Source organism: Lonchura striata, chromosome 17, assembly GCF_050655825.1.
Source record: "Lonchura striata isolate lonStrDom1 chromosome 17, ASM5065582v1, whole genome shotgun sequence".
Classification (NCBI taxonomy): Eukaryota; Metazoa; Chordata; class Aves; order Passeriformes; family Estrildidae; genus Lonchura; species Lonchura striata.
Window position 1 is genome coordinate 5,092,906 of NC_140719.1, and position 15,294 is coordinate 5,108,199.

The 15,294-nt window shown below is 43.1% G+C and overlaps 1 long non-coding RNA gene across 1 annotated transcript; it reads left to right on the forward strand.

The window, feature by feature from the left end:
• Positions 1-3,531: 3,531 nt before the first annotated feature.
• LOC146765860 (uncharacterized) lies at positions 3,532-10,715 on the forward strand. Its single transcript, XR_014958803.1, has 4 exons — positions 3,532-6,198; positions 7,336-7,414; positions 8,408-8,473; positions 10,477-10,715. It is a non-coding gene; the product is annotated as an uncharacterized LOC146765860 (long non-coding RNA).
• Positions 10,716-15,294: the final 4,579 nt, after the last annotated feature.

The window sequence follows — 15,294 nt, forward strand, 5'->3', positions numbered from 1 at the left end:
GACTTATCTGCTCCAAATCTGGATGAGTTAATCCTTCTTTGCTGGCTCCAAAAGGAGCTGAGGAATCTGACCCACTAAACTTGGATGCCCAGCATGTCTCACATGAGTCAGTGTGAATGAGAGATGAAGCATCAAGACTTTATTAGTATCTGACAGCCTTTTGATCATGGCAGAGAGCAGTTACAAGTAAAGACAAGAGGGTGGGATGGGTGCCAGCCTGTCTGACTCTGGGTTTGTTCCAGCACGTCTCAGCTCATGGCTGTCCTGCAGCCTCCTCTCCACAGACCTCTTCCTCCGTTAATTAACAGACAGAATCCCAACAGTAATAAAATTGTGCCTTCCTCTCTTGGACTTTAATTTCTCTAACTTTTCTCAAAATAAAGTTTCTTTTCTACTGTTGCCAAGATAAAGCACTTTCTTCTAAACTTCATCCTCTTTTTGTCTTCATTCCTCCCTGAGCAGCAGAAACCTACCAGGCCTCAGAGGAGAGATTCTCCTCCAAATCTGTTCCTATCTGCACTCTCCACACTCAAATTCTTGCTCCCAGAGCAGTTTTCCTGGTACAATGCTGGAAACCTTCATGTTCCTACAAACTTTGTCCAACCAAGGCCCCCACCAGGCTTTCCACGGCTCAAATGGAATTTTTTGCAGAGTGCAGGGTACCAAATTTCTCTCCTGGGCAGATGAGGTTTGTCACTTCCTCTTCTCTGAAGAGGCTGCCCTCTCCTCGTGTAGGCACTCTCCAAGTGGGAAGGATCCAGATTCAGCACTGGCTTTTCCTAGCTGTCCTATGCAGGTTTTCTTTTGTGGAAAGATGCCTGGAGAGGGGCAGAGGAGGGAAAGCATCCAGAAAACCTTGGTAAGTGTGTTTAAGGGGAAAGTATTCCCACATGGAGCTCTATTTGACTGGTGGAAAATGTCTTCTTCATTGATAGCAGGTAATGCAAAGCACACTGCCTGCAGCTTTTTCTTTTAATGTAGACATCTGAAAGTGACTGTATGATGGAGGGAGAGAGGGAAAGGTTATGTGTCTTCGCAGGCCCAAAATGGCAGTATAATGAATATAAAAGCTATCCTCTCCTCCTCTAATATATTCACTCGCCATTCCACCCTCTTTTCTAGTGACTGTAAACAACATTTGTCATCAGCAATGGGCTACTTTTCATTATAAAACTGATCTGGAAACTACATTTTTATTTCACGTACATCAGCAGTGACAGGAGAAGAAACAGGCAAGGGGAAAATATATGTGCCTAGCAGGAGAGGGACCTGGGACAAGTGCTGCCTGCACAATTCTGGGATCATTCATACGTCTGGCCTCCAAGACAGAGGATGGTCTAATGCCTCATTAAATCCTACTGAGCCAACGATGATGTATGGGATCCTTTCAATCTTCCACGAAGTAAAGCAGTAAAAAACCCCTAATTTGCACGTTTAATGCATTCATTAAGCTATTAGTCTTTCAACAAGAGATTTAATAGCAAATTAACAGTTTTTATGAAAGAAAAAAAACAACAACAAAACTCGCCACTTAGTAGAATTACTTTTGTGTCAGAGCACAATGCAGGGTAATGGGCAATTAGGGGTTTTGGAGGGGAGGATGGGAAGATGGGTTTAATTTGTGTTTGGTTTATAATTAGCTGGTGCTTGGTGCTTGGAATGAAATGAACTGGATCCCCTCGATGGGGAAGACACTGACTTGGGCAGAAAGCACAGGGGGGAGATGAAAAGGAAGAAGATGGGAGGAGCTGGAGGAAGTCAGAGGTTTATCCCTGAAAATCTGTTCTCATGGGACACGTCTTTCCATGCCCAAGGAATACTTTCTTGTGATCAGACACTGGGGACTGAGTTTGTGGTGCCTTGGGATTCATGCAGGTCTTCCTGGACAGCAGCTGGCAGGACAAACTCCTTCCAAACACAAACAGGTACTGTCAGAACAATTAAAGCTCAGCAAAATTGCTGTCTTTCTATTGAAACCTGTGCTTAAAGTTGAGCAAACTCTCAAGTGCTTTGCCTAATAAAGACGAATTGTTTATTTAGGTCCAAAGCCTGAATTTCAGGCTGCGTTCAGCTTGGCAGATATGTGCCAGTGCAGATGGCTGGCACAGGGGCTGTTTTGTAACTTTTAGTTTGTGTAAGTCTCTTGGGAAAAAAAAAAAAAAAGTCTTAATGAGAGCACTGAATTCCAGGGAAGACTTCGGTGGGAGAGAAAGAGAATTGCAAAATCAAGTAGTTGTGTGAACTTACTGGAAATAAATGCTACTTTACTTGAAAAGGAAAGAAAGAAGTGGAGCTGTGTTTGTTTGCTTGTTTATTTTTAAATGTCATTTTTAACTTTCCTATTTCTTTGAAAAGTCAGTTGACAGAATATTGAACACTAAATCCACAGGATTTTGGGGCCTTTTTTCTTATCCACACAAACTTTAGGGAAAAAAAAAAAAAAAGTATTTTTTAAATTTTTTTTCCTGTATCAGAAAAAAATTCTTTAAGGCATCCTACACTGAGCTTTGATTTTCAGCTGGAGCGAGACAGAAAAAGGGAGAATAGTCTAAAATCAATTTCTTAAAGATCTGAGGAATCATAAATACAGTTTGAATCAATACCTCATGTGTGAGAGTTTGTGTGTGTGTGTGTTTTCCCTCACACACATTTATTCAAATAACTGCTTTCCCATAACAGAATATTCAATTCTGTAAATTTAATAAATTGGCTTTCCAAAGTGGAATATTAGCGTCAGGCAGCGGATCCTTTACATCTGCTTTTCCAAAACTTTTCTCCCCACAGAGGATTCTCTTCTGTTCCTGACACTGATGTTGTGTAGCTGCTCATGCATTGACATTCAGGGCATGAAAACACCCCTTACAAAACAACTTTTGTGCAAATTCTGAGAACCAGCCTTAAATTAAGCAGGTGCTTAAGTCTTGTCACAAGTAGGTAATGGAGCAAGGTCTCAGTGTCCTTGAATTTCTGTAGGTGAGGCTGAGGCAATTCTTGTACCACCATGGACTCCAAGAGCAGTTTTCCTGCCTAAAAATTCAGAAAGATCCTTAGGACATGAGGCTGACCACATTTACATCCTAGAGCATGGTGTTGTGTGAGCTGCTCTTCCCAAATTTATCCAAGGTAATGGGCAGTAGCACAGAGACTTTGCCCTTCAGGGAGGTGCAGTCAGAATTAACCAGCAGCGTGTGCAGCTTGGCTGGGGGGAGCTCCTGGCAGAAGACAGCAGAGGTTATTCCAGATGTTCCAAAGTCAGAGATTCTGGGCTGTTGTCTGACTGTAAAGCAGAGGCACAGAGCACATGGCTCAGCCAGGGCCCCTCCCTGGAACACAGCTGGGCTGCTACAGAATCACAGAATCCTAAAATGGTTTGGGTTGGAAGGGACTTTAGATCTCATCTCATTCCACCCTCTGCCATAGTCAGGGATATCTTCCATTGTCCCAGGCTGCTCCAAGCCCCATCCTGGCCTTGGGCACTGCCAGGGATCCAGGGGCAGCCACAGCTGCTCTGGGCACCTGTGCCAGGGCCTGCCCACCCTCCCAGGGAAGGATTTCATTCTAATATCCCAACCCTACCCACCCTCTCTCTCAGTGTGAAGCCATCTCTCCTAGTCCTGTCTGCCACTACTGAAAGGTGCTATAAAGTCTCTCCAGAGCCTTCTCTTCCCCAGGGTAAACAACCACCTCTCTCCCACCCTTTCTTCACAGGAGAGGTGCTCCAGCCTCCCAATAATCTTTGTAGTCTCCTCTGCACTTGCTCCAAGAGGTCGTTCTTCCCATTTGTATTAGTGCCAAAGGGTCCATTGCTTTAATATGGAGCAACTTCTCAGTCATGATGCTGAAACAGCCCTTTGGACATGGATCTCCAGGTGGAACTCCTGCCTGTCTGCTCCATGGCAGAAGAAGCAAGGGATGCTCTCAGTGTTACCCTGAACCTTGTGCAGCAAATGCTGTCAGCTCCTTCTTTTCACACACTGGAAGCTAAAAAGCTATTTTCCCCGTAGCCCCTTTCTCTGTCTGCCCCCATGGAGCCACTCCAGCAAGGAGGGGGTGGACTCTGCCATGCCAAGTGCTGTGTCCACAGGTCTGTGGGTGCTGGAATCCATGACAGGGGACACGGAGCCTCATCACAGCCAGCTCCAGCTCGCTGTGGGGAAGATGCAGCTCAGTCTCATCATGTCAGCTTTTCCTCTTCAAGCAGCTTGGTGTGTGGGCTGCTGCCTGCTCTCTAAAAGCTCCTGAGATATTTGTAGCTGCTCTGCTTGTTCTGATTTTGCTAGAACAAAAATAATTACTGAAAGGACAGGGATAAAAAACTGTATGTGTGCGTACATATATATTCTGAAAAACCAGTCTGAAGTGTGCCACAGGACTGCACTGGGTTTTAAAGGGATCTCATAAAGAAGACAGCTTTTATTTTGCTGCACACTGAAGGTCGAGAATTAGGAAAATGCCACCAGAAAAACATTGCAGGTTTTAGAAATTACACCAGGACCACAGCTCTGTTCTGGAATTTCATTACAGTCTCCTGTGTACCTGGCATGCAATGGTAAGGAAGTGAGAGTCCTGCCAATTTGTAAGGGTTATGGTTGAGTGTATGGCTGGAGGGCTGATCCAATCCAGCTAATGCATATTGCTGATATAATACTGACTATTTCTTCTGTCTGGTCTTCAGCTTTCTGGGATGAAGTTCATATATGCAGAGAGAACTTGTGACTTTCACAACTTTTACTTACCTGGGTGTAATGACAGATAAGGCAGATGTGCCCATTTCCCTACCTGCCCTGGTGCTATGACTGAAGATATTTTAAACCCTTCCAACCTCAAATCAAAGAACTGTTTTAAATTCAATCTCTGAACACTTTCAGCTGAGTTTAAGGGTGAAATTTGCCTAATGGGAGTCCTCAAAAGTGAGCTCAGCTGGGACTGAAATGAAGTTTCAGCTTTTGCAAGGGGTCATATCCCAGGAGTTAAATTCTCCCTGTCTTGGGCAAACTTAGCAATCACTTTGCCTCTGAGAGATCAGCAGCAGAAATTATTGCACAAACGTGCCTACAAAATCTGTCTCCCTGTTATCCCTCCCCCTTTGAAGCCCAGCAAAAAGCTGGGACTGGCACAGCCAGCCTGATGTAATTGAATTTCCCTGCCTCTTGCATTATATTTTATCAGGTGATGGCTTGGAGGGATTTACATTGCACAGAGCTGCTGAGGAGAGTGGCTGAAAAATGGTGTGAAAATGCTGATAAATAGTTCTAAATGAAAGCAATTTTAGCAAGAGCACCTGTAGACAGCCTTGGTCTCCTTTTGGTGACTATCCCTGCAAAGTAGGAGCTTCCAGCAGCAAGAGGCACATACAGAGAGAGAGAGGTCCCACTCAGCACCAGAGGCTGGAAGAGCCAATGGATGCCTTCTCTTTGCCTTGCTATGGAGCTGGGCTGATTTAGTGACCAGATTAAAGCCCCAGATCTCTGCTGCTGTCCATTCCAGAGGAGGCAACGAGGCTGGTGAGGGGCTTGGAACACAAACCCTGTGAGGAATGTCTGAGGGAGTTGGGGTTGTTTAGCCTGGAGAAGAGGAGGCTCAGAGGTGATCTCATTGCTCTCCACAGCTCCTGAAGGGAGGCTGCAGACAGGTGGGGTTGGTCTCTTCCACCAGGCAGCACTGACAGAACAAGAGGACACAGCCTCAGCTACATCAGGGAAGGTTTAGGTTGGATATTAGGAAAAAAATTTTCACTGAAAGAATAATAAAATACTGGAATTGTCTTCCTAGGGCGGTGGTGGAATCACCATCTCTGGATATGTTTAAAAAGAGGCACTTGGTGCTATAAGGGCATAGGTTGGACTTGATGATCTTAGAGGTCTCTTCCAATCATTATTCTGTGATTCATGGCTTCCTTTGCCCTTGTTAATGGGAAGCAGATGAAGGACTTTGGTGTTAACAGCTCTGGGTGACACAGCTTTTCCTCTTCACACTCATCTACTGCTTGGAATAAAGGTGAGGGCAACCACAGCTCCTGTCAGCTACATCTGAGCTCTGGTTCCTAAGACAAACAGCTGAAGGGCCAGGACACTGCTAGAAAAACTCAGACTTTAGTCTCCTCTGTTTTGCTTCAGGTTTCATGAAGTTCATTCTGAGATCAGAGCAAGGAGCCCATAAGAGATGCAGCTAAGACACCACCACATCAACTGGTCACTGGTGGGTGCAAAAAAGTTTCTTTACAGCTTATTCTTTCTTGACATTTGGATTGAGACCAGTTTCAAAGCTTTTTTGAGATGCACTTAACACAAGAAGAAGTGGCTGTGAGGGTTTCTAGGCTTGCACTAATGGAAATGATATATAGAAATGTGAAGCTAGAAGTACCTTTTTGTTTGTTTGGTGTTTGGTTTGGTTTTTTTGGCTGTGTTTACCTCCAACTATACAAGGAAATCGCTTACTCCAGCTCCTTGTTCTTAAAGATCCATTTGTACTGCTGCCTCAGCTCCTCCTGTGGAAGGAAGTGAGTTGAAAGAGTGATTTAGACACTGTTAACACAAATGAGAGGAGACAGGCCAGTACTTAGCACGACAGACTCCTCAGAAAGCCTGGACAGGGAAAAGCTGTTTCTTTTCTGTCTGTCGTTTCCCCTTTGCAGACTGCAGATGAGAATCTCATAGCAGAATAATTCAAAGAGCAGGAACCCCCAGGTAATTCACTGCCAGCCCTTGCAGTGGGTGCCCTTTGTGGCCCAGCTCTGTGTGTAGGAGCAGATGTTGTGTATCAGTACACAAAATAGAGGGGAGCGTGAAGAATGAGTGACAAGGCAAATTCTAAGTATCCATTGCAAGAATTCAACGGGAAACCCAGAAAACACAAAAATGAGCTGGGCTGAATGGTAAAGTTACTGCTCTGTCCAAGCTGTGCCTTAAAATCAAGGGAGGTACTGGAGGGTGAAGTAAAATGGGTTGTGGGGCAGTGGGCTGGCTGTAAACCATGTTTAAAGTGTAAAAAACAAACAGCAATTCAGATCCATAAGGTCTGAATTAAAATCTAGGGTGGATCTCAGGTTTTTCCCCAACTAATAACCACACTTAAATCTAGTTCTTAGAAATGCATTTCAGTTTAAGACCAAGAGGCCAAAAATGGCTTTATCTACTAAAGTGAGATTCATCTCTGTACAGAGCACTAGGAAAAAAAAAATCTTTGCTCCACATGTTACAATTTTATTTTGGGTAAACTTGCATAACTCATGAATGAATGAATGAGTATATTTCTGCTTCCTCTCACTTTATAGGAGCAAATCTGACCTTGATACTCAAAATAATGTTTTTTGGATTTACTTGACCTGTGTTATAGTGTCCACACTTTGGGTACACAGGAGAAATCCCTCCAGCTGCACTCAATACCCTGGGCAGCACCTGAGTTTCTGATTAGAGTGAGTAGCTCTTTTTTTAATTATTATTATTTTCCCTTCCCTAGAATTTCTGAGGAGTAGGATTATTCTCCTAACACTATAAATGATTCTATTAATATTTCTGAATGTAACTGATTACACTGACACAAGGGAAATGGTTGGAGATTCTGGGATAAAACAGAATCTCTTGTGCAATTCTCTTGATTATAACCATCAGACAACAAGGTGCATTTAGAAAGTCAAAAGGAGAAATGTCCTGTGACAACAGAAAAATCAAAGTTTTCCAGATACCCGCTTGGGTGATGAGTAAATCTATAAAGAAAGGGACTGATCAGCAATGAGAGCAACATCTCAGATGAGCTGGGGAGATAAAGTGAGACTTGTAAAATGTCAAGGTTTTAATTTCCTCGTGAAGGAGATTCTTTGTGGAGGAAATTAAAACAAACAGTAGACATACCTTACCCATAGTAATAAGGAGTTTATAATGAGACGAGAAGCACTGACACCAGGCAGGAAGAATGGGACCAAGTTAGAAAGTGATCTGCATTTGTCCTCAACACAAATTGAATAATTTTCTTTCAAATTCAGTGAGGATGTTGATAATGACTGTGACATAAAGGCAGGGTGTGAATGGGAAGGAGCTTATGGACATTTAAATTACTCTGGCTGAGGTAAAAGTAAAATTTAAACTTCTTGATTTGATAATAATGAGGGACAAACTGCTTTTGTTTCTGATTTCTGAAAGAGCTCTTTACAGAGTGTTGGTGCAGTAGCAGGTTGACATTATTTGATACAAGAATTGTAAGCACATGTATTTTAGAAAAAAATAATCAAGGCATTTACAAGTCTGTTAGTGTGACCTCTGTACTTTGCAAAACCAACTTGGAGTGGCAGAGTCATTTAAACAGTCTCAGATGGATCACAACACCTTTTCTCAGAAAAGATCAGGAGAGAACAATTGTGGTACCTTGCTTTGGGAAATTAACTAATTTCTATCTATTTGGTGTCATTTAGATCTGGGTCCAAATAAGCCAGAAACATTTGAGATGTGCAGCATGGGAAATTCTCTCTAAGGCAGAGGTAGGTAAACTGAAGTTAAATCTGATCAGAAGAGTGTTACAAAAAGAGAATTTCTCCAAGAAGGGAAGTATCTCTGTGAGGGTGGTTAGTAGTAAAATTCTTCAAGCAATAGTCTTGTCTGATCCAACTTCACATTTTCCTTAATAATGGGAATTACCAATTACAAATAGTGTTGGAAAAAGCTGCTATAAACTGCATGGAATTTGCTCATGCTAAAGTCCTACTGAACACTGGACAAGTGACCTGAGAAATCTGTGTAGGAAAAACAAAGTCTGTGAGCCTGAGGAATGCCTGGAGATGTCAGACAAGCTTAGAAGGGTGTGCTCAGGGATCAGGATGTGATGGAACTGCAGAAAAGGCAAATTCTAAGATGCCTCGGGCAACGTGTGTCAAATAAAGCAAGAGAAATGGAAATATTTTTGTATCAGAGGCTGGAACACATTTGTCTGGAGTGCCAGGTACTGCTCCAGACATCTGTGCCTAATGGAGACAAATCCAGATAAGGGTGGGTACAGAGAAGGACTGATGGGATAATCAAGTGGATGGAGAGGCAAAGACTGGAATTTTTAAGACAAGTAAACAACTGCTGTTACTAAACAGAGAGTGTTGAGGGGTACGTGAAAAAGATGAACAGAAGGATTCAAAATGCCAGAGAAAGAGATGATTTGTTAAGCTCAAGGGTAACATTGACACAAGAAGAAATGAATGTCAACAAGCCACGATTAAATACAAGCTGAAAAATATAAACAGGCGACTCAAAGTCAGAAGAGAGAGCAAAGCCTGTCCAGGGGAGAGAAAAGCTGAGTTTCTTCCCACCAAACTAGAGACACTCAATGAAGGAATTTACCCTTTGGACACCCTTTAATTCACATGAAGAGCCTCCCCCAGGGTGTGATTCGGATCTTGGCTGTGCTGAATCAGCTCAGAGGTCTCTCTCCTCACACTGAGCTGAGGTCTAAGGTGGCTCATACCCACTCCTGGTTCCTCAGATCCTTAAAGAATGATGGGTGGCTCTGCACATGGAAAGGCCTAATTAATTCTTAGATGAAGGATGATTATTTTAAGGATATTATAAGGAGTATTTTAGACAGCACAGTATTATAGGTTACCTGCAAGAGCAAATGCACAATTTTGAAAGCTCAGTTCTGGTTTAGATCAGATACTGCAAAGTTCCTACATGTTGGTGTCATGTGAGATATCTTCACAGCCAGCCTTGTGTTACATTTAGGGCCCAAAAACATTTCAAAAGGAGGGTTAGCCTGCCACAGATACTTTGTCTTGACTGTGTGGAGGCTCTGGATTGTGCACTGAGTTATAACATGGGCTCAGGTGTCACAGGAAATCATGGGAAGTTTAATTTTGGCAAGAAGGATGGGCTGTTCAGAGTGCCTGTGGGTGATAGGTTTTGTCTGTGTTGGAGAAAGGGCAGAATTATTGACTTCCAGCTCCTAGAAATGGAGTCTAGATTTATTACAACAAATTATCTTAATTCTACCTGGACTGCTGAGCTGTTTAGAGCAGGGGTGAAGTGGTACCAATCTTTTGGCTGTGGGTGATTCTATCACCACTCTATTTCACAATGGATAGTGACATCTTTTTTGGGATATACGAGTGTGGCTGTGTCCTCACGGTAAAGAAATTACACTTCCTTCTCTCAAGCCTAACCAGATCAAGCCTCTGTGACTATGTTTTCTACAGCAAAAATGAAAATGCTCCTTTCTAGGCCTCTCACTGATCTCTTTCTCCATTTCATAAAGCAGTGTTAATTTGAAGGCATTTTAAAGCATGCAATGAAGAAAACTGCAGGTGGAAGTTTGGGGGTGATGGGGCCTCCAGTGAGGGTGAGGAGGAGGAATGGAAATCTTGATAATGCTGCCCTTCCAGGGATTCTGCCATTAACTGATGCATTATTTTTCTAAGCTCATTAAATAACCCTTAGAACTGTGAAAAGGTCAAAAGAGAGGGGAAGGAGCTGAAGCTGCCTGTGGATTTTTCTTGTACAGCAATTTCCTGACCAAGCTGAGGAAGGAGGAGGGAGATGGAAGAATCAAGAAAAGAGGGGAGTGGAAAAGAATTGCTGATTTTTTTTCTGTTGATCTTTTCATGTAAATAAATGTTTCTCCTCAGATTTCTCCCTACAGTAGTCATCAATCCAAATCCCATTGTAGCTCACCTGTAGTAGCTGCTCTCTGGTGAAGCCACAAGCTGTTGTTTACAGCAAACAACAAATCGTAATCATCTGTGGATCAGCTCAGACATGGGGTTGATGTCTTTGGCCATCTCTGAATGTCTGAGACAAGAATTATAAGAATTTTATTGTTCTTGCCCTAGGAAGTCCAGAATCTCATTAGAAATACCACATGCAGGAAGGTTTGAGGTATGAAGATGATTTGTCACTTTTTAATGGGTTTGTAATTTAAATCACATTCCAGGACATACAGATAGGTCTTTGGAAGTCATAAACTTTCCAAAGAAATAGGGAAGAAGTGCAGAGGAGCAAGGTCTTCAGCTCCATTGATGCTGTGGTAACCTGGGACATGAGGAACATCTTTGACTGTTCACAGATCTGTCCCTCAGGTACTGCAGTCAAATTCACTTGAACAAACAAAATGTTTCCTTTCAACTGCTTGCTCTTTGTTAACTCATGAAAAATAAGATGCTTGTTGTTTCCTTTTTTTTTTTTTTTTTTTTTTGTTTTTGCTTTGCATTGCAAGGTGAGTTTCCAAACTGAACTAATAGAAAAATCAAGGTCAATGCTGTCTGATCAAATAAGAATCATGAAGTTTTCCCCTTTACAGAGAAATGGATGATATCTTTGGTATTTTTTATGATGCTAATATGACACCAAGGTGAACTGTGAACCTGGAACATCATGTAATCAAGAGTCTATGATGAATCAGTGAGCAAAGAACATTATTTGGGTCCACTACTCTAAGAAACTCTCAAAAAAACCCCAAATCCCTTCACTTTTTTTGTAAAATTCACTGAGGCTCATCAAGTGAACCACACACAGAAACTTCCACAGAATTTGATGTGTTACCCCCTTCTTCAAAAAGAAATTATTCAAAAATTCTGTGCAACAATCCAAGAAATTGGATTATATATGAATAAATACATTGTGTTGTGACATTTAAAAATTTGAGGGTTTTTTTCCAGAATGAAAGAATATAAAGTACAAATTTCTGCCCTTTGCCTTTAGGAAGCTGGGAAAACATGTGTTTATTTCTCTCAATGCAGAAATTGTGTGAAAGCCTCACTTGTATAGGTCAGAAAGACAACAAGATTGTTTTCTAAATTCAAGGCTATTCCCATACAGGACTAGATTTTAGTAACTGGTGCTCTAATGCATCAAAATGAACCCACAGTGCTGTTGGTGGGGTCTGTGTGCAATCAGTTCTATCTGGATGTCACAGCACTCCATTTTGCCTTTTTTTAGGCTTGTTAATCTTGTTACTCTGCTGAGCGTGCATCAGTGTCGCAGTTGGACTCTGCAAATCCCACGAGTAATTTCACTCAGCTCCACCAAACACATTTGTCTTTGGCAGCCCATGAGTAAGAGCTGTTCTGATGTTGTCAGTGTTCAGTGCAGATCTGGTCTTTGCCATGTCTTAGTCCTGGACTGGGGAAACACAGGCAAACATTCTGCATTTCTGCAGGTCTGTGGGCAGCTCCTGGCCTGCAGGATGGGGGCCAAAAACTTCCAGGGATCTTCTTCCAAGCCACACACACAGCAAGGGTCCATGGATGTCGGAATCTGAGGTATTGATGATCCCGAGGTTGTAGAAAGTCTCTGTCTGTCAGCCCCACTGCCAAAGCAGAAGCCATAATTGGTCTGTGCTGGTTTCCAGGTTGTTTATTCTGTTTATCTCTCACATGTTCTGCTGCCCTGCCCAGCTCTGTCCTGCAGGGCAGCGTGTGGGGCTCTGCCCTCAGTGGGATGTGACAAACATTAAATACCAGAAACTCCCTGGGCTGCATTTACAAGAACGTGCCAATATCTGTCACCTACGTTGGACAGTGTGTCCCCAGCCTGAACCAACAGAAAAATGCCAACACCACAGTGAGACATGGAGGGCATGAAGAAGGAGAAAAAGGACAAGGCACACCCAATTTCCTCCATCTTGTCCCCTTTGGACCCCTCATCTAGAATCCTAAAATTTTACTTTTGCACCCGTGCCACACTTAATTATTACTTATATCAAACGCTCAGAGCTGGTAATTCATGCTGTAAGATTGAAAACTCTTTTCCATGGCCAGAGATCACAGCCAGTGTCTCTGGGGGCTCTGTCCAGGGGGGTTCCTGACCCCTGCCAGGGTCCCAGACCTGCCAGGGCAGCCAGAGGGAAGCCCTGGATTCCCACACATGGAGACAGCACAGGGAAGATTTGATCACTTGACCCCAACAGGGAATTGGTTCTGTCCATCCATTTCTGTCCAGAGTAATCCCAGAGTGGTTAACCTCAATTCATCCACCATGACTGCATGCAACAGATTCTGTCAGGGGTTTTGAGAACACGGAGCAGGGAAGGGATGCTTGGTGTTTACAAAAGGATTGAGATGGAGGCCAGTGGGATTAGGGTGTTCAGCCTTGCTGGGCACAGTTACAAATCCCAGCTGGCACTGCCTGTGTGAGCTCACCCGAGCAGGAGAGCCGTGTCTCTGCCTTAGGACGTGGATTCCTCCACCCAGCAGAGTGTGAGGGCACGAGCAGCACATCTGTAAAGCGGGGTAAGTGTTTGGCAGGCGTTCCCCTTGGGATTAGCACTTCAGCAGAGTGCTGTGTGGAGCCAGAGTAACACATCTCTATTTACTGAGGAGATTTTGCATGTTCCGTTGTGTGAGCGAGTAAGTACAAGAGCGAGAGGAGCTTTTCCAGAATTGGAACAGTTTCTTTGTCAGTGCTGCGACTCCTCCATTTAATTCCACAAATCTGCTCTAATCAGAGTGGCTTCACCCATCAGCATGGGAGGGAGCATCTTTCTCTTTCCAGCTTTCTGTATTCTCAGGCTTTGCATCTAAGTGGCACAGAGCCTCCTGGGAAGGGGATTTGCTATCACTCATGTCACTCCCAGCCACATTATGTTTATGGATATGATAGACTGAATACTAAAATTACCATTTGCACAAATGATCCCACAATTCCTTCAGGCCTACTGTATCCCTTTAATAGTCCAATCTTTCAATAATGAAGTGGAGATCAGTCAAGACTCCCTGAAAATCCCATCTTTTTCTTTCATTTCTCTCTTTTTTTTGTCTCCACCTCCTTTTTTGGGGGGCTTTTTATTGCACACATTATTTTCATCCTTTCTCTGAGCTGGATCCATTTACCAAGAAGTTTTAAGGGAGATCAAGGATGAGATTCTCAATATTCTGTTAATACCTCAGAAGGAGCAACGTGGCAGACAAATCATTGCTGCTTGAGGCAGTGAGTCATGCAGAATTCAGAAGTTTGGGAACTACACACATGGAAGAGGGATGCTATTCATGAGGCCCCAGGAACAAATATAGTGCAGGAATAATACCTCACAAAGCAGGCTCTCCTTCCTTAATGGTCTTCATTGCATGCCCTGCTGCATCTCCTTCCATGATACTTCCTGAAGTTAATATCCAGGTAAAAAAACAGTTGCCTGATAGTGCTAAACCCAAGAAATTATTAATTCCATAGGTCAAATGAAGGCCTGGACTAAGGTCTATGCAAAAACAAGGAGTGTTTGACCTACTTAAATTTTGTTTTTAGAATGGTTCTATTACAGTTTTATTCACCTGTTTCTCAGGAAAATAAAATTCCCTGAGAATCAAAATGACTTTTTGTGAAGTGAGTTTTTAAAAACTCGGCCATGGTTAAAGGGTATAAGGGAGAGTTCGTAGGAGTGGGATATGCAAAGCAGGCTAGAAGATAACTTGAGATTGGTCTGACAAATAATTCAGTGGGCATAGACAGACAGTGAAATCATGGCTATGGTCCTTGACACAAGACATGGTCTGGAGAGGTGATGGGAACGGGAATCCTGCTGACAAGAACAGAAATTCCTGTCAATCATATTTAGCAAATAGTCTGGGGAATTGGGAGCAATAAAGTGACTGTGCCCTAGGAAGGAATGGGGCTGTGTATGATGTGTCCTTGCTTGGACTGCAGCCCACAGGGCCCGAGCCACAGGCTGAGGTGCTGCCAATCCATGAAGCTCTATGAAATCCATAGAGCCCCATAAAAGAAGCTTTAGGAAAAATATTTGGAAAAATTTCATTGCCTAAAGAGTCATCAAGCACTGAGGAACAGGCTGCCTGGGGCTGTGGTGGAGTCACCATGCCTGCAGGGATTTAAAAGATGTGTAAAGGTGGCTTTTGGGGATATGGTTTAGTGTGGCCCTTGCAGTGCTAGAGGAATAATTGGACTTCATGGTCTCAGAAGTCTTTTTCAGCCTGGATTTTTCAGTGATTCTAAGTCAGGGAACTGGATTCTCACTAGGGATTGATGGAGCTGTACCAGCACATACAAATGGAAAACTTGGATCTGGCTTTTTCACTTTGTATTCATGCATTTGTTTGTTTTTGTACCTCAGCATTTCATTCTGTCCTCCCACTTCCCATTTTTCTCCTTCATTCTCCTTCTGTTGCCTGCAGTGCTTTTCTCTCTCTCTTTTCTCCTAAAATCTTCCTTTCTATTTTATTTGACACACATTTGTCTTTTATCCCTTTTCTCTTTGCCTCCCTTCACATTAGTGTGCTATTACTGTTTTCAGCCAAAACGTGGAGATGGTTCTGCTGAGGGGAGATGTTCTGGACATAAGACCCACCCAAGACTGGTTAAAGCCATGAGATTT